At 45.3% G+C, this 24635-nt stretch overlaps 1 protein-coding gene across 3 annotated transcripts in view; it reads right to left on the bottom strand.

Moving 5' to 3' along the window:
* The window catches only part of RBFOX3 (RNA binding fox-1 homolog 3), a 509742-nt gene that overhangs the window by 418895 nt on the left and 66212 nt on the right, over positions 1 to 24635 (bottom strand). Inside the window, exon 2 of one of the 3 annotated variants that reach the window (XM_060253334.1) lies at positions 10110 to 10212. The exons of the other annotated variants lie outside the window; for them this stretch is intronic. The gene's annotated coding sequence lies outside the window, so the exon portion shown is untranslated. The remainder of the gene's footprint in view (positions 1 to 10109; positions 10213 to 24635) is intronic. 3 annotated transcript variants of the gene reach the window in all.

The following is a 24635-nucleotide window of genomic DNA, read 5'->3' as shown; positions in this document are numbered from 1 at the left end:
ATTTATTTATAATATTCAATTTATATTTATTTATAATATCAGCTGAGCAAGAATGAGGGGAGGATGTCTTTCCCACCAGCTCTAACAGCAGCTGCTGCAAAAAGCCTACCCCCTTCCTGAACAGAGAAACAAAAGGACTGCAACTTCCATGAAAGTTAAGATGCCTTTCTCCTTTGGAAATAAAAGCAATGTCGGTAAGCACTGCCAAGCGACAGGTTCACGCACTCCTGTAATCACGTAAGGAAAGCCAACTCTGCCCCTGGATGGTGGGCCAGGGTAAAATAATCACAAAGCTTTGCGCTTGCATTCAAAAAGCACTTTACAGGCTTTCAATAATTAATCCTCACAAACACCCTAGCAGGTTAAGCAATGCAATTATTAACCCCATCCCACTAAGCACAGAGAACAAGGAAAACAGAGTGCTCTCCATCATGTGTGAATCCAAGTGACACTTGCCAAGCTCTTCAAGTCTCTAGCGAGAACAGCACATACTACACAAGACCCACTAAGATGTGGCACGTGCACTTTATTTATTTATTTATACATACATACCCTGCCCTATCCCACAAGTGGGCTCCAGGCAGCTTACCACATAAAATCCATACGACAATAAAAGCAGTGCAACAATGGATGGAGACAGCAGATAGTAACAGAAAGCCCATGCCTCCTGAGATATGGATATTGGTATCCCAGGAGACTCCAGTACCCAAATGATATCTAGAGCAGCAGGGCACTGGGAAAGGGACCATAGACAGGGGAGGCCAGAATGACTGAATGTCTGCCTCCTCAGCCAAAAGTCTAGCGGAACAGCTCCATTTTACAGGCCCTGTGGAACTGTAGTAAGTCCCATATGGCCCTGAACTTGGGTGGGAGCATGCTTCATCTGGCTAGGGCAAGGGCTGAGAAAGTTCTTGCCCTGGTTGAGGCTAAGCAGACATCCCTCATTCCAGGGATCACCAGGTGGTGTTGATCAGAAGACTATAAAGCTGTCTGAGGCTCATATGAGGAGAGGCAGTCCTGCAGGTATGATGGTCCCAGGCCACATAGGACTTTAAAGGTCAAGACCATTACCTTGAACAGGATATGGTATTCAATCGACAGTCAGTGCACTTAGTGGAGCACCAGCGAAATGTGCACCTGCAAAGGCATCAACATCAGCAGGCATTCTGCACTAGCTGCAGTTTCTGGATCAGACCCAAGGGTGGCCCCCACGAAGAGCAAGTTACAGTAATCTAACCCAGAAGTGACCATTGTGTGGATCACTGTAACTACGTCCTGGGGGTTGAGATAGGGGACCAGTTGCATGAGTAGCCAAGGATCATAAAAGGCTGATCTGGCAACCAAAGGGAACTGGGCCTCTATAGAAAATGAGGAGTCCAGAATCACTCCAAGATGCCTCAATTTCAGCACTGGCACCAATGGTGTCCCACCATTGAGCCTGACCCCGATTCCCCACAACTCAGGTACAGGACCTCCACCTTTGTTGGATTCAACTTCATCTAGCTCTGCTGTAGCCATCCAGCCGTGGCTCCTAACTGGGGCTAATCCAAACAAAAGAGAAGGCTGTGTAACAGACGCCGAAAAAGAACTGTGATTACTGTATAGTTTTAATGCTAAATAATGCTGTATAGTTTTAATGCTAAATAATTTTAAGGTTTTTAGGTTTTTTAAATGCTTGATTTTAAATGTAATTACTTTGTTCCGATTTTATTGTTTTATTGTTTGTTGTAAGCCGCCCTGAGCCACTCGTGGGAAGGGCGGGATATAAATCCCGGAATAAATAAATAAATAAATAAATAAATAAATAAATAAACAAACAAGAACAAGCCGAACAAGAACAAGAAGCATGGGCTTGTTGTTCTTTTTCCTAACCAGGTCTGGCATGCCCGCCAGGCGACCTAAGGCAATCACATAGGGTGCGACCCTGGGAGATGCTGAATTGGGTGCCCCCTGAAAGGGTGGGGGCTGCCCACTCCCTCCTGGGTAATTTAAATAGTTTGGGAAGGCACCCAGGAGCAGCTGCTGCCCTTTCCGTGCCCAGGAAAGGTCCTACCAATCAGCTGATCAGCTGGGCCTTTATATTACCCAGGAATCTGGTGCCTTCTCGACACTCTCCTGATCGCAGGTAGCACCAGTAGAAGCAGCCAGGTCAGCCTCCCCCTCCACTTTAAGAGCCTGCCAACCAGCTGGTCAGTGGTGTCTTTAAATCATGCAGGAAGGGCACCGGCTGCTCCTGTTGCTCTTCCCATGCGATTTGAATAGTCAGTGATTCAAATCGCATGGGAATAATGGCAGGAGTAGCTGCACGTGTGTCCCCACATGATTTAAAGAACCCGCTGACCAGCTGGTTTTGGACTCTTTAAATGGAGGAGGAAGCCGACCCGGCTGCTTCTGCTGGCACTACCTGTGATTGGGAGAGTGCCCAAGAGCAGGCACCTGCCTCCCCTGGTGGTTTTATCAGCTGAATGGCAGTACCTTTCCCAGGCACAGGAAGGGCAGAGTCACCATCTTGGTCACCTCTTGGACACCATCCTGCACGATTGGAATCACCCAGGAGGGAGGGGGCAGCTCCCAGCCTCGGATGCCAGCCAGCCTGGCACTGGCCCTGCTCCTAATGCTCTGTCCAAAATGTCTGGGGTGCTGTCCAGTCAGCCATCCATCAAAAGACAGAGCTGGGTGTCATAGGCATCTCGATGACAATTCAGCCCAAACCCCAAGACTAACTGGGCGACAGGGAGCATGTAGGGCAGTGATTCCCAACCAGGGTACTCTGGGGTACTGCAAACACTTCCTAGGGGTACCGCGAGAAGTAGATGTACTGCGATGCCAGCCAACCCCCCCCCCCTCCACCTGCAAACTCCCTCTGACTAGGCTGGCCAGGTGCAGGGCAACTCCAAAAAAATGCACAAACACAAGGCTGGCAGCACCGCTGTATGCACATGTCAAGAGGCTCTGCCCAGCCCCTCCTCAGCATCCTCCTTTTTGTGCACACTGTGCCAATCAGCAGCAGGCAACAAGCAGAGCAGCAGGTGTCATCTGCTGCTACTGCTGCTGATGCCCGACTCCTCTGTCCCTTTTCCACTGCACCACCAGGTGGATAACCCGGCTGCTTTCCTCCTCCTCCATTCCTTTGGACTGACGGCTGGGCGCCACTGCCGGCCATAGTACTGAGTTGACAGCAGACTGGTAAACAGCAAGTTCATCAACATGCTATGCCACGAGGAGAGCACGCAGGGGAAAGTTGCCTGGGAGGGCCTCAGGGTCCGGGGCTCTTGAGGCTGCTGATCGTGATTCCAGAAGAAGATATTGAAGAAGATATTGGATTTATATCCTTCCCTCCACTCCGAAGAGTCTCAGAGCAGCTCACAATCTCCTTTACCTTCCTCCCCCACAACAGACAACCTGTGAGGTAGATGAAGATACTGGATTTATATCCCACCCTCCACTCCAAAGAGTCTCAGAGCGGCTCACAATCTCCTTTACCTTCCTCCCCCACAACAGACACCCTGTGAGGTAGATGAAGATATTGGATTTATATCCCGCCCTCCACTCCGAAGAGTCTCAGAGCGGCTCACAATCTCCTTTCCCTTCCTCCCCCACAACAGACACCCTGTGAGGTAGATGAAGATATTGGATTTATATCCCGCCCTCCACTCCGAAGAGTCTCAGAGCGGCTCACAATCTCCTTTCCCTTCCTCCCCCACAACAGACACCCTGTGAGGTAGATGAAGATATTGGATTTATATCCCGTCCTCCACTCCGAAGAGTCTCAGAGCGGCTCACAATCTCCTTTCCCTTCCTCCCCCACAACAGACACCCTGTGAGGTAGATGAAGATATTGGATTTATATCCCGCCCTCCACTCTGAAGAGTCTCAGAGTGGCTCACAATCTCCTTTACCTTCCTCTCCCACAACAGACACCCTGTGAGGTAGATGAAGATATTGGATTTATATCCCGCCCTCCACTCCAAAGAGTCTCAGAGCGGCTCACAATCTCCTTTCCCTTCCTCCCCCACAACAGACACCCTGCGAGGTAGATGAAGATATTGGATTTATATCCCGCCCTCCACTCCGAAGAGTCTCAGAACAGCTCACAATCTCCTTTACCTTCCGCCCCCACAACAGACACCCTGCGAGGTGGGTGGGGCTGGAGAGGGCTCTCACAGCAGCTGCCCTTTCAAGGACAACCTCTGCCAGAGCTATGGCTGACCCAAGGCCATGCCAGCAGGTGCAAGTGGAGGAGTGGGGAATCAAACCCGGTTCTCCCAGATAAGAGTCCGCACACTTAACCTCTACACCAAACTGGCTCTTCCACTTCCACAGAGGGAGCGAGAGGGAGTGAGGCAAGGCAAGTGCACAGAGATGGGACTACTGGGAGATAAGTGGGTCAAGGGGATGGGGAGGTGAGGCAGAGAGCAGGCGCTGTGCAGGCAGCCTTGTCAGTGACGGCAAGAGCTCTGCCTCTCTTCTCGAAGGCACCTAAAATGGTGGGTGCCGTACTGTGCAAAATGGACCCCCTCCCTCACTGGTATGGGGAGAGATCTTCCCACAAGTTGCACTGAGTTGCAGCACAACTCTCCCAGACAGGTCATCTCCTCAGCTCTCATTTTCTTGTAATGATCTGAAAGAACAGCACAGAGTATTTAGACATGTTTTCTAATTAGGTTTATTTTGGAGTAGCCATCCTTGGATGAATAGTAAATACAACTGGAACCGGTGTGAAGATAAACAATATGAGATAACCACCGGAAGCAATGAAACTTTCACGCAAAGCGTGTAAATACGCGTATTTAGAGAGACTCTTATCTGGGAGAACCGGGTTTGATTCCCCACTTCTCCACTTGCACCTGCTGGCATGGCCTTGGGTCAGCCATAGCTCTGGCAGAGGTTGTCCTTAAAAGGGCAGCTGCTGTGAGAGCCCTCTCCAGCCCCACCCACCTCACAGGGTGTCTGTTGTGGGGGAGGAAGGTAAAGGAGATTGTGAGCCGATCTGAGACTCTTCGGAGTGGAGGGCGGGATGTAAATCCAATACCATCTTCTTCTTTTTCTTGTTTAATCTCACAAAATATGCATATTTACATGCTTTGCATGGAAGTTTCTTTGCTTCCGGTGGTTATCTCATATTGTTTACCCTTGGATGAATGGCTGCAAAGTTGTAATGCATCCTTATCAAGGGCTAATCATACTGCGTTAAGCAGAGTCACACCCTAAACCCACTTACATCGATGAATTTAGAAGGATGAAACTCCATTTAGGATTGTACTGTTAACCAGTTTTTTCCTACATACGACTCATATTTCAAGAACCCACCCTAGAACTTTGAATGTAAAGACTACACTGGCTAGAAGAAGCATTCAGTTAAAAATGTGCTTTCTTTTGATAGATAGATAGATAGATAGATAGATAGATAGATAGATAGATAGATAGATAGATAGATAGATAGATAGATAGATAGATAGATAGATAGATAGATAGATGATAGATAGATGATAGATGATAGATGATGATAGATAGATAGATAGATAGATAGATAGATAGATAGATAGATAGATAGATAGATAGATAAATTTATTGTCATTGTTCTCAAGAAAATGAGAGCAACGAAATGAGGTGCTCTTCCACAAACATACCAACACATCAACACCCACAAAAGGACATATACATAGACCATTTAAATGCATCTAAAAACACATAACCATTCATAACCCTGCATTTAGCTTAACCACGGCACTTGGATAGAAGCTGCCCTTGAATCTATTTGTCTTTGCCTTCAACACTCTATATCGCCTACCTGACGGTAAAATCTCAAATAGCAAGTGGCCCGGATGTGAAGGGTCCCTTAAGATCATTTGTATCTTCCTTCTACATCCCATATCATACAGATCCACCAATGAGGGGAGAGAACATCCACAAATCTTCTGTGCTCTCACCATCACTCTTTGGAGCACCCTTCTCTCTGCTTCCGTGCAGCTCCCAAACGACACGCAGAGGCAATAAGATAAAATGCTCTCAATGGAACTACGATAAAAGGCAACCAGCAGACTCCCTGACAGTTGTTGTGATCTTAAGAGTCTTAAATAGTATAGTCGTTGCTGGGCCTTTTTCTCTAGAGCTAAAGTATTTGCTCCCCATGTTAGATCCTGTTTCATAGTAATTCCCAAAAACTTCCATTCTGTCACCTGTTCTACCATAACCCCATCAATAAACAACGGCTGAATGTCCAGACTACTCTTCCTATAATCCACTATAATTTCCTTCGTCTTATTTACATTAAAAATAAGATTATTTGCTTTACTCCAGAGGGACAGCTGATGAACTTCCCTCCTATACGCAGACTCATCATTCTCAGATATGAGCCCCACTAACGTTGTATCATCTGCATACTTAGTGATTTTATTGCTCAGACTACTAGAAACACAATCAGACGTGTAAATAGTGAAAAGTGACGCCAGCCATATTTGAATGAACCCACACCATCGTCTGATGAAGCGTGCTTTTAGCATACAAAAGCTTACATTCACAAGCTGCACGTTCCAGGCTAGCATCAGTTCTGACACTGAAATTTTTTGTTACAGTTTGGTGGACATTTATAAATTGCATTCAGAACCCTTTCTTAACATTACTGTTGGGACTTGCGTCTGTTGTGTGCTTTGAAGAATTTTAAAATATCATACTATTCTGTCTTAATTTAATTAGTTTAAATTACATTTATTTTCACATCATTACTTAACGAATAAACAGAAACTTAACAGCGATAAACTATTATGTCTCTCATGTAACTAGAAAGTAAATCAATTTTTTAAAAAATAGGTGTTTTCCTCAAGGGTACCGTGAGATATGAAGAGCGAGGTCAAGGGTACCGCGACGTCAAAAAGGTTGGGAAACACTGATGCAGATGTTAAATCATGTTGGAAAGAGATCGCCCCCCTATAGGATCCCACATTCAAGCAGGTAGCACAGGGATATCCTCTCCACTAGTGCTACCCTCTGTTCCCAAACATAGAGAAAGGAGGAAAGCCACTGTAAAGCAGTCTCTCATATCTTAACACTGGCAAGGTAGTGGGTCAACAGGTCGTAGTCGGCCATGTTGAACACAGCTGTCAGATCTAGACGCAACAGCAACACCAACCCGCCTTGATCCAGGTGCCTCCAGAGGTCATCTGTGAGGGAGACCAGGGCAGTCTCCACCACATGGCCAGGGCAGAAGCTGGACTGGAAGAGGTCCAGTGTGGAAGCATTTTCTAAGAAGACCTGGAGTTAGGGCTGTGCACTTGAATATATATGATTCAAAAATATATCCCCAAAAAATGTTATCAGTATTTTTGTTATATTCTGATCTGAATGCACATCAGAGAATCTCTGCCAATGCCAGTAAATCAAACCCCCAATATATTCAGATATATTCAGGTATATCCAGAGCTGGCAATTTAAACTTGAAAGCACTCCAAGGCATCATGATTATTTCCCTTTGCAGGTTTCCCAGGCAACACAAGGAAGGTGGAGGAAAGAGGCAGTTGTCACGGTCAAGTTAGGGGGAATAGATGTTAGTGTGTCTGTGTCAGTGTCCTGCAAACCTGCCTGGCTATCTCTGGATATGCTGTACTTCTGTGGACTGCCTTTGGTTCTGTTGGGCTTGATCTGCCACACTGACCCTGGGTTCTGATGGCCAACGGACTGCAATTAGTTCTGATGGGCTTACAAAAATGACCCCAAATTAAGTTTGTTCTGCTGGGATTTTCTGATTTGGCATTGATTTTCTTGAGCTTGCTCTGCAACCTTAATCCTGGGTTCTGCTGGGCTTCTCTGGATTTGAATCTGGAAAACTGGGAATACTAATATTTTTCAGCTCCCTGATATCCAGATCTGAAAAAATATCAATTATTTTCAAACAGAACGTCCCTAATATACACATGCATCCAGAAAAGGCAGCTCATTTTGAGAGTGCAGAGATTTATGTAGTTTCATCCAATCTGAATTTTTGCATTCAAAGACTTCCAGCTTCAAGATGTGAGTTTGGGCTGCTCAGGAAACACTTCAGTTTCTATGAGGAGGAGGAGAAAATCTGCTGCGAGTCTCTAACATCTCTTCATTCACCATCACAAGCTTCTCCTTCGCACATGTATTCTGAACATTTCTCAAGCAGGACGAAATTAAGCTGGTATAGTAGGGGTGATATAACTGCCCTTTCCTTAGCTTGGCAATATGACCCTGGAAACCTCCATTATACTAATGACCATCAAACACAATTGTAAAAGACTGTTCTTTTTTTAAAAAAAGAAATATAATTCTGCAATATCCCATAAATCAATCTGAACATCTCCACCTAAGCAGACCTTTCTTAATTATAATGTCATAAACATTGATTTTATAGCAGAGTCAATGTAGCAAATCAATCAGACTCAGGCTGCTGGACAAATGGACAAGGTGGCAGCATGCTGCTTCTATTGCCATGCCACAGCTATGGAAGTTCCTCCTAGTGGCTGTTGCACATCCTCCAAGGCTGCATCTCTTTCCAGCTCAACCAAGGATACTAATCCCAGAAATCTTGTGCATGTCATTATGCCAAGAGACTCAGTGCAGACTTCCATGGGCATCTGATTTCTCCATACAATCTCTCTCACATATGATGCATATAACTTCTCTAACCAGGCCATACATACACAAACTATTTCTACAAATTACAGTGGCAGCTACTGAAAGGTGACACCACCATCTTCCTTATTTGATTGTCTGTTGCTTAAGAGAACACAAATGACTAGCTTTCCCATGCATGAGCCAGTTCTTAGATTTTATAAAGGAAGATTTACCCGTCCTTTCACGGCTTCTCTGCTTCTAAGAACTTGTGTCAATACAACCAAAAATACAAAATAACTAACAAGACCTCTTCTCTTAGTTTAGATAACAAGATTCTAAACATTATTTGATATACACAGCTGCCACCAAAAAGTACTCACTTCACTTGCTGCTCCTCTCTCCTAGGTGGATAACATCTAGCAATACAAAACACACCTGACATCACTGCACAGAGAATCCTCCTGCCTCTAACAGCAGCCGTCAGTGATGAGAAACTTGAAACGTGGTGATATCACACAATGCATTTTGTATGGCTACTGGGAAGAGAGAGGGGGTGGAAATAATATCCAGAACTCTTGTTTTGGAAGTAAATAAACATCTCCTGTGGTATCTAGCTCCAGTCTTATAGAAGATGTATTATGTTTATGCTGGGTACATGGACCAAACTGTGCATATCATACAATTTTTTCATCAGTCACTCTGCTTTAACAACCCACTTATAAAACAGTTCTCATAAACTGTTGAGCCTTTTAGTCCAATTTGGAAATGCAGGTATCTTAATGGATTATGCACTTGACTCCCCACAGAAGGGGGCAGATGTTAGGATATTCTCTGGATGGTTGCATCATCTTTTACTTGACCCATCCTGCAGATTTATGATGCAACAAGTTGCAGAAACACATTCAGACATATGTTTGTACCTGCTTATAAACAGAAACTCACATGACCAACCAAATCATTATTTGGTAATACCCCCCACACTTCCAAAATAAAATCAGAAAAGGACTGAATTGCAACAATTCACATGCTTAATATCCCCTAAACCAGGGAAATTATTACAGGCCCATTCTCCCCAGATAGTGTTTCTAACCTGCTCTCTTGTAGAGTTTCCGAAGCCACAGCCAAGACATTAGCATTACAACCCACACTGATCTTTGTCAATTACGCTACAGTATTTGAGCTCTAACCAGCTTTAAATTGAATCAGGGCAAAATCATCAGTACAAAAAGAGTCCGCGTGCCTGCCTTTCAATTCCAGCACTAGGGAAAGGAGAAAAAAAAGTTATACATTTCATAATGGCCTTCTCCCCCATAATGAACAGGGAAAATAAATTAGATTCCCTGGCTAAGGGTATATTTATACAATTTCATTATGTGCCCATGAGCAAGCCTGGTTTTCACCAAGATAAAATTGAGCTCTCGGCAACTTGCACACTAAATAAATGGAGTGAGTTAGCAGCTTAACAAGCGGCATGAAAAGAGGGGCCAAGGAACAATGTCAAAAACAGAAAATAAAAATTAAAAATATATATACACAGAGAGAGATTTAAAGGGCTCTGGTTCTACAAATTATACCACTGCCCTATCACAAGGCAGAGCTAAGTACTGTTATTATTGCTGTTGATGGCAGAATCACTACCTAGAAAAACATTAGCAGCAGGAAAAAGTAGGGCCATCACTGGAAATAACCAGCTCTACAAGGAAACTCAGAAAGAGGTTTGATGTGGTTTCTTTTCACTTGCTCTTCTACCTGTCTTTCAAGCCACAGTAGACCTAATACTTTGACATCCTTTCAACCACCTCATCCTCCCTAACTCACAAAGCCTCCCTTAAAATGGCTTCCAAGACCTAGATTAGTTATTCTTTTTTCTCATTTACAGTAGAAAGCTTTGTTAGCTTCCTTCATATTGGCCATGTGGGAAACTGTCCTTCAAAAGATTTCATTCCCCCTGGGCATTACTGGGCATACCTTGTTGTATAGCTTAACATTTTACAATTGATGTGTTTGGTAATATTTACAGAGTTTCTGTCTTGTCCCCCAATGCTAAATTGTAGTTCCTGTTATTGGGGGGTGCAGTTTGTTACACAGAACCCTCATACTAGTTTTCATCTTTTCTGATGGGGCATACTTTTATCTCATGATCTTTCAAAAACCCAGGTATAATTCCTTCTTAAACATCAGATGCCTTGATTTTGATATTGTGATATTGTCCAAATAAATTTTTCTCTTCTTGTGACAATGACAGATTCCTGGAATAAAAATTTCCTACAAGCCTTATTTTCTCAAGCCTAATTTTAAGTAGCAATTTTAGCAAGTCTGGAGTTGAGTCTCTACCACAGGTGAGATTGCACACGCTGCCATTTATGCAGCATTCATATATCGCTTTAAGCCATTATCAAGCCAGGCTGTTAATAGTTAACTTTGGTTACTTGCACTGGTATGTGAATACAGGTGCTCAGACAAATTGATTAGAGTTATCGTTCCTCTTCGATTATATGGCTTAGGTAACCGGGATTAGTGTCTATCCTGGATTCTCCACATGAGAATAGAGAAGTAAGGTATAAGCACACACACACACAAAAAAGACAGGATAATGCATGTCTTGGCTTCAACTGAAGTCTAAATGCAGCCTTATTCATATGAATAGCCAGCACATACCTCCATCATCTTCATACATTTTCATTTTACCAGGGGAATAAGGAACCTCATTCCTATTCATATCTTGCTAGTTTGTAAGGTTCAAATAGGAACAGATACCCCCCCCCCCCCGGTAAAATAATCACAAAAGAAATGTGATCCATATGTATGCAGAGACATACAGCAGATACAGTTTTCTATACGGAGTGGAGGTCAGAGATCAATAAAAGCGCAAGTTCAATATATCTTTATTTTCCTGCATTTAAGACTTCCATTACTCTGCTGTATGGAGAACATATAGGCTTTATAATAATGATGCTCCCGCAGGCCCAGCTATCTCTCTCAGAACTCCAGAAACATGCGAGAAGCTGACAGAAGAAGGAATGCCAAGACTGGCACAAAACAGATCCCCTCTCCAAAGCCTGAGAATTTCTGCCTTTTAGTCACTGCCTTGAGAACAGCCCCAAACGGTAAAAAGAAGCAAGGATAATAAAGACCACCAAAGATTAACTGCTTTAAAAGGCATCCAACCCTGGTGCCTTAGGTACAAAGCCCATTAATTTGCCAGCACACGATGGGACTGAATTCAAGGGCACTATGTGAGTTCTGGCCACTGTCCAGTTGAATTTTGAAGAAACTTCCCTATAAAAAAGAGAGAACAAGAACATAAGATTCTCTCCGCTTGAAACTTCAGCAAGTGATTTGCCTCTTTCATTCTTTTACAACCATTTATGCTTTTCATTCACTCTTCAGAACCGAGAGATGTTTTTACAATGCCTTCCCCAAATTACCCTGGTTTTGTCTCTACTTCCAACAACAATTTCAATGAAACAAGACTCAGTAATGGAAGGCCTATAAGGATAAGATGAATGCCTCTTAGTTTGGATGTCAAACAAAAAATGTTCCAGTACAGTGGGAAAGTAAGTTTTGAATTTATCTCTACTTCATACAGGTAGATCCTCTGTCGTTACAGAAAACCCAGTCTCTGTACTTCTCACACAAAAGTGTTTCAATGGGCGTTTTCGCACAGGGCTTACCCTGGAGCGACGTCCCTCTTCACCGCGCAGCGTCTGCGCGGATTTCGCACCAATTGCTCCGCAGAACCCAGAAGAGCCGCAAAGTCCTGTGGCTTTTGCGTCGCAAATGTAAACTGGTTTTTGGCGGTTTACATTTGCGACGCAAAAGGTCGGGAACTTCCTGGTTCCTCGGAGCAGCCTTGGAGCAGTTGGTGGGAAATCCGCGCAGACGCTGCGCGGTGAAGAGGGACGTCGCTCCGAGGTAAGCTCAGTGGGAAAACACCCAATGTTAACCCCAAACCCCCGATCAGCCAAAGCAGAATAATTTTACCAAAAGTATGGGGGCCTAGAACTCTGAAGCACACCTCTGCACAATGTCTGGGGTGTTGCATTCGTTGATGCAGTTAAGGCCCGAAGTGGTTTGCCATTCCTTGCCATTGCATAGCAGCCCTAGGCTTCCTTGCTGGTTTCTCATTCAAATACTAACCAGGGCTGACCCTGCTTAGCTTCCAAGATTTTATGAGGTCAGCTAGCCTGAGTCATCCCGATAAGGACATCTGTTAATACTCCCCTGTATTAAAATCACCACATCCTAAAGAACCCTACACTGAACCTTTTACCCAATGTGTTCATTGTCACATGCACACAGGGTCATTTTCCCCATAGGGTGGGTTTCAAAATGCTACCTCCCCAACTTGCAGTCTAAACTGATACAGCCCAAGGTATTGTGCATAAACTTATAAAATGGTTTCAAAAATAGCCTTCCTCAGAAGAATGCACAGCAGAGACAGAGAGAGAACAGCAGACAGGTATGTTCATTTCCCCGTGTATATGGTTGAAGATTAATCCATGCTCTCTTATGAAGTGTTTCCTGCACATTGTTGCTGTTCTTTAACATACCCTTCATGCTTCAAGTTAAGATGTAAGACAGAAAACTTCAACTGTTGATCCAAGTACACTCGTTTGGGAGTTGCTGGATTCTTCCCAGAAACTGATGGTTCTTTCTGGGATGGCCCAGAATCTATGGCTGAACAGAGACAAAAGTGCAGTGAAAGATAACGAAATGCTAAGCTCAGCAACAGAACAGCGCACACACACACATGCACACTAACCAAAATTCTTCCCTGGCTTCTGTCAAGCTGAAGGCAGATATAGAATGGAACCAAAATGAAAAAGTACCGTATCATCAGCTCTTGGATGTGTCAGCCATTTTTTCTGTAGAAAACAGGCAACTAGGACTGCATCTCTATGTGGAGTTACCCTTTCGATTTCAATAGGCTTAAGGCAAGTCTAGCTGTGTCATACACAAGCTCAAGGGAGTCTTCTATTCCACCAAAAAATTCTGCCTATCATAATCTGAATCACGGAATCATCCTTTTGCTAGAGCACGGATGGGGAATGTCAGGCCCAATCACTTGGTCTGGCCCTTAGGGACTGCTGGGCCAAGCTGAACCACATCCCTGGGGCCTGCCTGGCTGGCTGGGGCCCAGCTGGCTGACGAGGATCGTGGGGCCCAGCCGCACAGTGCAGCAGCCCCCCCTGAGGCCTGGCTACCTGACAGGGACTGCAGGGCCCAGCCATGTTGCGTGGCCTCCCCCCCATTTCTTTATTTCTGTTCCTTCCTTCCTCTCTCTCTCTCTGTGGAGCCTGAGTGGTGGGCATTGTGAAGGACTGCTGCTGGGGTAAGTGGGTGCCTTTAAAGGTCTGCTGGGAGCTGCTGCAGTTTCCGCATGGAGGGAGGGATGCACTTGATTATCCCAGATGATGTGGTCTAATATGCTAATGAGTGTGTGACCTAATATGCTAATATCAGGAAATGTGGTCTAATATGCTAATGAGTTCCTGCTGGGCTTTTTCTACAAAAAAAAGTCCTGAACCTAAGCATTTGCCTAGAGCAGCAGGCCGACAGGGTGGTGGTGCGCCAAATTAGGCTCATCCCACATGACTTCAAATAGAAAAACAGTTATTTGCATTAATTTTGCTAGTCTGAATCGTTCTCTCTTGGCGGAGCACTGTTTTTTAAGTTGATTATTTTGTATGGCCCGCTAATGATGTTATAAATATCCAAATGGCCCTTGGCAGAAAAAAGGTTCCCCACCCCTGTGCTAGACCGATGCCCAGTATCAGAATGGAAACGATAACAAACATAAGGACATAAGGTGTGTGTGTGAGGGGGTGCTGTTCCGTTGCTGAGCTTAGCATTTTGTTATCTTTCAAGGCAGCCATAACGAAACTGGTTGATGTATTCAGGTGGGATAGGTAAGAAAACGTACAACAGCTGCTTTCAGTACATGCTAAAAAATGGTCAGCTAAATTTTTTAAAATGTAGATTTAATACAGATTTAATGTAATGCGGCTTCTAATTATTAAGCAGGAGATGAACTTCCTCAAAGTGATTTGACAGACCCTACAAATTAAATAATAAATTAAGGCAAATGAACAGACTGAATACTTTTTTAAAATCCTCCTGCTTCTAGGCTGGCCTATACATTATGGCAGGCACAGACACCTTGTTCTCTCCACCACCCCCACTCCCTCCCGATATGTAGGAAAACTTACGCAGTCCTTGTCATCCCCCTCCCCCCCCCCCCCAAATTGTCACTGGCTGTTTCTGGCTAGACATAAGATAACCATGCCCTGATGTCAGTCATTAGAGCATTGAATGAGGATCTGGGAGATTCAGGTACTAGCTACAATTTGCCATTAAGTTTGGTGGGGATGACCTTGGGTCAGTCACACACTCTTGACCTAACCTACCTCACAGGTTTGTTGTGAGGATAAAATGGAAGAAAATCATGTAAGTTGCTTTGCCCTCCCCCCTGCAAAACATGGGGTATAAATGAAACAAGTAAATAAATTCTGCTCACCCATCCCTGTCAGCAGCAGAAAGTTATGTGGAATGAGGAGAGAGATGGAATGAAAGCAGTACTTGGTGAGTTTTATTACACACTAGGAAGAAAGCCCATTGTAAAGAAAAGTACAATGGGCTCTAGAAAGAGGCTCTGCATGAATGCCCTCTCATCCTTGCTGTCTTCCCATCCAAGTGAAGGCATTCATTCCCCCACCCACCTTCCCACCCCCTTCCAACTACCACCCATCCACCACCTCTTCCTCTCAATTACCCTTGGCATGCCACTACTTCCCTCACTCGTGACATTCACTCACCCCATCCTTGCTGTCTTTCCACCCACCTCCAACTCTTGGCATTCACTCACCCCCCTTGCTGCCTTCCCACCCATCCCACCACTGAAACAGATGCTGCCCCCCCCCACACACGTTGGTATTCCCGCGTCTGTGTCAAAGCCCCGAAAGAGGCCCAAAATGGAGATAAGGAAAAAAAATTGGGGGGGATGTGTGCAGGGGGGCATGAAACAGTCACACAGATGCTAAAGCTCAGCATTCCTTTGGGTTGCAGTGTATCTTTGCCACCTTTTCCTGCCATATTCAGCCTTGTGGCATTTAGCATCATTGTAAGCTTGTGGTGTGATCTGGGGTTTTTTTTGATCTGGCTTAGTCGTGTTGTATTATATCATAGGGTACGTGCCTCAAGGCAGCCATTTTCTGTAGGGGAACTATGACTTCAGTATTCCATCTCCCAAGTTAACCGTACCTCACCCCATGTGACAAAAAATGCTCATGCTGAAAGAGTTAAAGGTTTTGACAAGAAACAGTTTCTAAGATGCCAGTGGGTATGCATGCCTGCCTCTCTCTCTAGGAATTCAAGGTGGCCCTTGCTTTCATAGCTACGTTTTAAAACATTCTCGGTGACAACAATTTGCCGCATGGCAGCCAATAAGCTGTCACAAACCATAGCAAGAGAGGTAAGAAGAATAAAAAAGCACTGACCCTCCTAACACTTGAGAGTTCCTTTTCTTCGGCCTGGCTGACTCCAACTCCCTGCGCCTCCTACTCCCTCTCTCTTCCAAACAATTTCACCAAGCCCGGAGGGAAATTCTTAATTCCTCCCTACAAGAGAAGCTGTTTAATCAACCTTCCCATTATCCAATTCGCCTGCAAGTTGAAACCATGGGCTTGGGTTTCTTCATGTTACTGTTTCAACTTCTTCCGCTTGTTTGAAGCTATAGTGCATATCCACCTGACTAATCTTACTGACACACGCTGGCAAAAAGATCAAAAATGACCACGTATATGCCTGCATGAACACACTACACACAGACCGGCTCCTGGGAACCTGGGTTAAGAGAGCTGCTTGCCCTTCTGAAGTCTATTTGGTGTTCTGAAATTGTTTTGCCGCGTATTGTCTTTTATAGTTGCTGGGAAAGATTCAGTAGGACTCGTCACATGTTCCACCTTGTAACCACCTTCAGGACTCTAGCAACGCAACTGAAATTATAAGATCTAGACACGGATCCCTTTGCTCGCCTGGTACTACATCCAGGTGCTGTTTGTACATTCAAACAATACATTATCATTATCTTCTTCATAAAGGAGACATTGAGTATTTTATTTATTTATTTATTTATTTATTTTATTCGATTTATATCTCGCCCTCACCACCGAGGCGGGCTCAGGGCGGCTTACAACAGAAAAAAGCTAACAAAGATCAATTTAAATACATTAATAATTATACAATAAAATACATAAAAACCTAAAAATACATAAAACTCACATCGATATACACTATGCTACGTTTCCTTAAGTCAGTCTTTCAATTTTTCCAGTATTCAATAATCTGATGTTCGAGATTTAATATTCAGGCACTCCGATCACAATTAATTATATGCCAACCGGAAGAGGGTTGTTTTACAGGCCCTGCGGAACTGTCCAAGGTTCCGCAGGGCCCTCACCTCCTCCGGGAGCTGATTCCACCAACAGGGAGCTGCAATTGAGAAGGCCCTGTCCCTGGTTGCTTTCAGACGGGCCTCCTTTGGCCCAGGGATTGTAAGGAGGTTCTGAGACCCCGACCTCAGCACTCTCTGGGGAACATGTGGGGAGAGACAGTCCCTAAGGTAGGCAGGTCCCAGACCATAAAGGGCTTTAAAGGTCATGACCAGCACCTTGTACCGAACTCGGTATGTTATCGGCAGCCAGTGCAGTCCCTGAAGCCCCGGCTGAATGTGCTCCCATCTAGGGAGCCCTAACAACAGCCGGGCAGCGGCATTCTGCACTAGCTGCAACTTCCGGGTTCGGCACAGGGGCAGCCCCATGTAGAGGGCATTGCAGTAGTCCAGCCTCGAGGTGACCGTTGCATGGATCACTGTTGCCAGGTCGCCGTCCTCCAAGAAAGGGGCCAACTGCCTTGCCCGCCTGAGATGAAAAAATGCAGACTTGGCAGTGGCTGCTATCTGGGCCTCCATAGTTAGAGTAGGCTCCAGTAGCACCCCCAGGCTCCTAACCCTGTGCGCCGCTGACAGAGGCACACCGTCGAGGGACGGTAAGGGAATCTCCCTCCCCGGACCACGGCAACCCAGGCAAAGGACCTCTGTCTTCATTGGATTTAGCTTCAGCCCACTCAGCCTGAGCCATCTAGACACGGCCTGCAATGCCAGGTCCAGGTTTTCTGGGACACAGGCAGGCCGGCCGTCTATAAGTAGATAGAGCTGGGTGTCATCAGCGTACTGGTGGCAGCCCAGCCCATATCTCCGGGCAATCTGGGTAAGAGGGCGCATATAGATGTTAAACAACATCGGGGATAGAACTGCTCCCTGAGGAACCCCGCAATCCAGCGGGTACCTCCGGGACAATTCACCCCCAATCGCCACTCTTTGTCCCCGACCCTTGAGGAAAGAGGTAAGCCATTGTAAAGCCAACCCCTGAATCCCCACGTCGGCGAGACGGCAAGTCAGCAACCGATGGTCGACCGTATCGAACGCTGCCGACAGGTCTAACAACATCAGTACCGCCGAGCCGCCTCGATCCAGTATGAAAAAACAGCAGCCAGTACACTCAATTGTGGTCTTCTGGGATTGCACAAATCACTTACATGGGATATGGTGGCAGCAAAGAAAATAAATTTATTTAAACAGAGATTATACCAATGTCTATTATTAAATACAATGATCAAGGCATGCATATACCTTCAAGCTCGGAGGTATTAGTAAACCACAAGAGGATGGAAGCTAGATGTGAATATGAAAGAACAGAATGTGTCCTCACTCTCCTAGTACTGTATCATGCTTCCTCTGTACCATCTGATGCTCAAGATACTAGGTTTACAGACTGCCAGATCAAAAAAGGCACTGCATGCATTCTTAACTAAGGGCCACCACATATGTACTGCGTAGATGAAATCAGTCCTATATGAAGCAGCTACAGCCATTTATTTAACCCATGCAGACATCACCAGGAGGGTGCAGCCAGTTTCCATTTCTCATTGTGGTATGTTAAGAAGAGCAATTGCAGCCACTTCAAATGTAATGATGAACACAATATGCACACTCAGTTCATAGCAGCTGAAATGACCCTTAAGAGTTTGCAGGGGCCAGGCTATTGAGCTATTCCAGTCCTGTCAAAAAGCAAGCCAGTATTCATCGGCAATTACAACACAAGCTCTTATCTCAATGTGATTAACAGTGCAAACCTACAGTCTTGTGCAGGGGCGTTGAACTCATTTATTACAAGGGCCGGATCTGACATAAATGACTCCTTGTTGGGCCGGGCCAGGCCAGGCTATGTTGGGCTTGGCCACATGTGTACCTATTTAAGATTAGGTAGCAGAGATACAAACTTTTTAAAGGACACAGATAAACATGACTATTTCAAAACATGCTTAAAACATTAGCACTTGTTGGTCTTAAAGGTGCTTTCTTTGTATTTCTCCCATGGGATCCAGGGAACTGGCCAAAGGAAGCTCTGGCTTTTTCCCTTCCTCCCCAGGAGAGAGAAGATCTGGGGGTAGAGAAAATGGAGGTTTTGCTCTGAATCTCTTGTGTGATTGAGAAGCCTTGTAAAGCAAACTGAGATGTAGAAGGAAGCAAGAGAGAGAGAGAGGCCGTTTTCCCACTGACCTTACCCCGGAGCGACGTCCCTCTTCACCGCACAGTGTCTGCGCGGATTTCCCACCAATTGCTGTGCATAACCAGGAAGAGCCGCAGCTTTTCCGTCGCAGATGTAAACTGGTTTTTAGCGGTTTACATCTGCGACGCAAAAACTGCGGCACTTCCTGGTTCTGCGCAGGTGGGAAATCCACGCAGAAGAGGGACGTCGCTCCGGGGTAAGGTCAGTGGGAAAACAGCCAGAGAGAGGGAAGCAGATAGGAGCCAGTTGTTTGGGGGCCTGATAGGAGCCCTCCAAGGGCCTGATTCAGCCCCCAGGCCACATGTTTGACACCCCTGATCTTGTGTGTAACTCTGTTTAGGATTGTAACTGGTAGAAAACTTGCTCTGCAGTTGAAGCCTAAACTGGATGTGCAGCAACTATGGCTGACATAGGAACAAGCGGGAACACTTGATTTCACTTCAAAACATTTTGGTGGAGCCAGGAAAAGATACAGAGTTCCTTTCCTTTAAACAAAAATGAGACAGGAAAGAAAAGGTCTTTATTTTCTAAAGGGCTATAGTTTGATTGCATAAATGCTTGCATTTTCACAGCTTCCTCCCTATATCTTACCCTTGAATATAATGGAAGAATAAATTTACCGTAGAAAACTATCAGATCGTAAGCTGTTGCATACTGTTCACAAGCCAGGTTGCGAGCCCTGAAGCCTGACAAAGCTTCCCATTTAAAGATGAAAATTACTGAGTGGCCTTGGGAAACAAAAAGAGCCTTGTAATTTAGCACATGGTTGATCACTTGTGGCAAGTAACAATTGGCTACAGAAGATCAGCCCCCCACCCCCCGTAACTTCTGCGATAGCTGCTGTTAGAGGGGACACAGAGTGGCTTGCATAGGTTACACAATGGCCTCCTCGAAGACAGTAATATGGAGTTTGCCAATACAGCTCTCTCATCTTCTTCCTCCTTGTAAAAGATAGTGAACTAATAATACTGATTTGAGACAGAACACATGAGTAGAACTCACCACACGGTCCACAGCATCAATGGGCTGTACCAGTTTGGCTTAAATTTTCTACAAAATAAATCCATGTACACATGAATCAGGGAAATGAGATCTTCCCAATGGGCACCATGGCACGCACCGACACCTCTCCTGGTGCTGCCAAGTTTTCTTAGAAAGCAGGTGGGGGTCAAATGAGGTTTTTGCCCAGCAGGGGGCTGATTGGCCATGCAGATGTTTCAAAAATTGCTTCAGCAACAACTGCCACCATAGCGTAAGGATCTTCACTAGGTTATTTTGCAGTATGCAAGAAGATACCTTAAACAATATGGTCATTTTAAAGGCATTCTGTTAAACTAAGCTTCTGCCTGAAACATCTAAGAATTACTGTTAGCATTACGCATCATCTCCCTGACTTTTGTAGTTGGCTCCATCTCTGCCAGCAGCCCTTTTGGAGTTGTGCCTACCACCCTGAGTCAGAATCCAAAGGTGTTCACAGGGTCACAAAGGCTGGGGATCCCTGGCATAGGACAGTTCTGTATACCGGGGAGTAGCTGCAGCTTAGTCAACAGGATGTTCAGAAAGAGGACTTGTTATCATTTTCCTCCAAGGCCTCCTTGCTGCTGTCAGGAAGAAGAAAGATGCAGAGAGCCAGAGCCATCAGTCAACAGTTTGGTCTGTGGGAAAACCCCACTTGACTACTAACTTCTAATGTTTGGGATGGTAGATACAATAGCAGTAGTATCTGCATCAGCAGAATACTTGGAGAAAGCACAATACATCCCTCTATCCATCAGACAGAATACTCCAAGTAAGAGTGATGCTGCTATCCTTTCAGTCACTGGCTCCCCATTTCTAGCACATCAGCCACTGAAGAATATCATCTTTCCAGGATAAAGTTTTTCCTCTCTCCAAAAGCAAACCTTTATGATGTCAATCAGACAGAGTTCTGCAGTTTGCTTCAATGGCAGCAACTGTTCCTATTATTCAAATTGTTAGCTGCTTTGGGAGCAAATCAGACTGAAAAGTAAATAATTTCATGCTTAAAGTCAAATGTGCAGCCTCTTCAGAAAGAAGAGAGCTATGAAAGCTACCACACATGTGATCTGACTCCTGTTGCCATTTCAGGCTAAGAGGTATACCTTAGAAGAAATGTGCATGGGGGAAACGGGAGGGTTTGCCAGTGCTTGTGGCAGAACAGGAGAGAAGAAAGAGAAGGTAGAAAAGTGGCATTAGTAAACACAGTAAAACATGCCTGAGGGCTGATTTAAATTCTGCTCTCACAATTTGCAAAAGCTCTGCATTGGACACTGGGAAGGGAGAAACAGCTGTGAAAAATCAAGTTGAAAATAAGATTTGTTTGCTGGACTAGGACTGAATGACTCGGTTCAAATCCCCACTCAGCTATGAAGTTCACTGGGTGACCTTGTCAGTCAGCATAATCTACTTCACAGGGTTGTTGCTAGGATAAAACAGAGCCGAGACAAACGTGAGACAAAAACGTTGCCCCCCCCCCCAAACACAGCATTATCCCTTCCAACATGGCATTCTTACCAGCTATCATTTGAAGAAAGATGGATGCTGCAAATCTTCCCAAGGCCCTTAAGGATTAAACAACAATTCTCTTTTCATCTGCCCCCCCCCCATCTTACCCATCCTTTCAACTGAAGGGAAGGAGTGGTATGTCAGTTCAATAGTAATTAGAGTGAACTGCAGCTTTTAAGCAGTCAAAGCTCATGTTACCACTGAGACACAAGAATGATCTAATCAGACACTGGGGTCAGATAACCGAAAGAAAGCAAGGTCTTTAAAGAAGATCATAACAGTTTGTATCTGCTCTGAGATTAGGTTATGCTACCTGCCTATGTCCTAGAAGGAAAACTCCTGTGGTCATGTCAGGAGACACATTGGATAAAGGCATGATGCAAGAGTGATTACATGAAAGTTATAGGACATAATGGAGACAAAACAGGCCATTAAAGTTATAGTCAGATGTAAGGAGGGAATAATGTGTTTTGATTTAACCCAGAAAAGAACATCTCCTACTTCCACTGTAATAGCATCTGAATCCCTACAATACAGGCACTATTTCCAAGCTATCAAGTAGAAGCTTTCCTTACGAGCATTTCGAAATAAATGAGTACTAGAAAGACTTATCCAGAATTTTGCTGTAGCCATTTTTTCATGTAATTTTACCTTAATCTCCTCCATGCATTAAATATTTCACTGTTTGAAATCATGACTACCTAGAGCTTCTTCATACTTTCCCTACAGACAGAAGACTTCCATGCAACTGCATTTAGATTAGTCCCAGGTTTCGCACTGTGAAATTCCTATATATAAGGTTCATCCTTTTCCCCCTACACGTTACTGATTTCCATACAACTATAGCATAACATGCAAATTAGAAAAAGATTGCCCTACGGTTGCTTTGTGGCTTCTTTTTTTTTTAATGAACAATACATTTAAATGGTTAAAACAATAAAAAACAGTAAAACAATTAAAATTACTGGGTTTCAGTTGGAAGACAACTAATCAGGCCATAAAACAAATAGAGCTGGAACTGATGATAGCAGGCCCGACAAAAGGTGGGATACTGTGGCAAGGGAGGTCAGACTCAATGTATTATGGGTACGCGCTGCCCCATTCAAGAGGCCTGGCAAAACAGCTCCATTTTACAGGCCCTACAAAAATGTAGTAGATCAGGTAGAGCCCCAATCTCTAATGGAAGCATGTTCTACCAGGCCGAAGCAGAGTCTGGCCAGCTGACCATCAACAGACAGAGCTCGGTGCCATCCGCATATTGGTTACAGCCCAGCCCAAAACCTCAGGCTAACTGGGCAAGGGGCACATATAGATGTTAAACATCACTGGTAAGAGGATTGGCCCCTGTGGAACACCACATACAAGTGGGTGTCGTGAGGAGATCTGCTCACCGTGGAGAAAGGAGTAGAACCACTGTAAGGCAATCCCCTGAACTCTAATATCAGTGAGGTGGTGAGTCAAAGATCAGAATCAACTGTGTCAAACGCGGCTGAAAGATCAAGAAGCAACAGCAGTGCTGACATGCCTCGATACAGATGCCTCCTGAGGTCATCTGTGAGAGCAACCAATACAGTCTCCGACTCATGGCCAGGGTGGAAGCAGGGCTGGTGCATGGGAGTAGGCCAACTAGGGGCACTACCTTGCCTGGGGTGCCAAGAAGCACCCCCTCTCCCACTGTGGCCAGCGCTGCTAACTTCCCGACCTTGTGGAGGCATGCAAAGCCCTCCCCCCTGACCTCAGCAAAGTCAGGGGAAGCATGGCGCCCCCTCTCTTCCCAAGGCCAGTGCCGCTAACTTCCTGACCTTCCGGAGGCTTACAAAGCTTCTACAAGGTGGGGAAGACAGTGAGCATGCTCAGAGTCAGCGGCTCTGAGGGCGCTCACTGGTACACCCTCCCCCCAATCATGCCCTCCCCCGCCTCAGCAAAGTCAGGGGAGGCAGCCCCTCTCCTGTCGTGGCTGGCGCGGCTAACTTCCCGACCTTGCGGAGCTTTTCCAAGCCTTGGCAAGGTTGGAGGGAGAGGGCTGAGAATAGGGGTGGGCCACGTGTGCAGCCTGATGATGTCACTTCCAGTGATGTCATCGGGCCACTCGCGCATAGAAATAAGAGGGGAGCGGGGTCAGGTTTTGGCCTGGGGCGCTGGAAACCCCAGTGCCAGGCCTGAATAGAAGCCAGACCAGAATGGATCAAGGATAGATGCATCCTCCAAGAAGGCCTGAAACTGCTCAGCCATGGCCTTTCTCAACCACCTTACCCAGGAACAGAAGGTTCAAAACTGGGCAGTAGTTGGCCAGGACCACAGGGTCCAATGTTGGTTTCTTTAAAAGCCAACAGATCACCACCTCCTTCAGTCCCTCTGGAGAAAACCCCGATGAAAGGGACAAATAGACAATTTCAGCCAGGGGATCCCGAATGCCATCCCTGGATTCTTCTTAGTCATTCTTAATCATTCTTCTTGGTTCCTTCTGCACAAGTTATTGTCAGAAGTGGGATACTGGACTCAATGAATCATTGACAGAAATTCTTACTGATCAGTAAGAACTGGCACATCAAAAGATATGTAATTATTTTTCCTGGCCATAAATAAATTGTACTAAAAGGAAGGCCTAGATTTTTCTCTCTCTTCAAAAAAGAGATAAACTGTTCTCAGTTTTAGTGGAACCACAAACTGGAATGAAGCCTGTACTAACGGGCAAGAACAGTGGTCTCAATTTTTTAGAATGAGCACACAATTAGGGTTGCCAGCATCCAGGTGGGGCCTGGAGATCTACTGCTTTTACATTGCCAGTTGGCAGAGATCAACTCCCCTGGAGAAAATGGCTGCTTTGAAGGGTGGGCTCTATGGCATTGTACCATGCTGAGGCCCCTCCCCTCCCCAAACCCTGCCCTCTCCTGGCTCCACCCCCAA

The sequence above is a fragment of the Heteronotia binoei genome, chromosome 13, assembly GCF_032191835.1.
Source record: "Heteronotia binoei isolate CCM8104 ecotype False Entrance Well chromosome 13, APGP_CSIRO_Hbin_v1, whole genome shotgun sequence".
Taxonomy (NCBI): Eukaryota; Metazoa; Chordata; class Lepidosauria; order Squamata; family Gekkonidae; genus Heteronotia; species Heteronotia binoei.
Note: the sequence above shows the minus strand (reverse complement) of the source record. Positions and strands in the feature narration are given on the sequence as shown.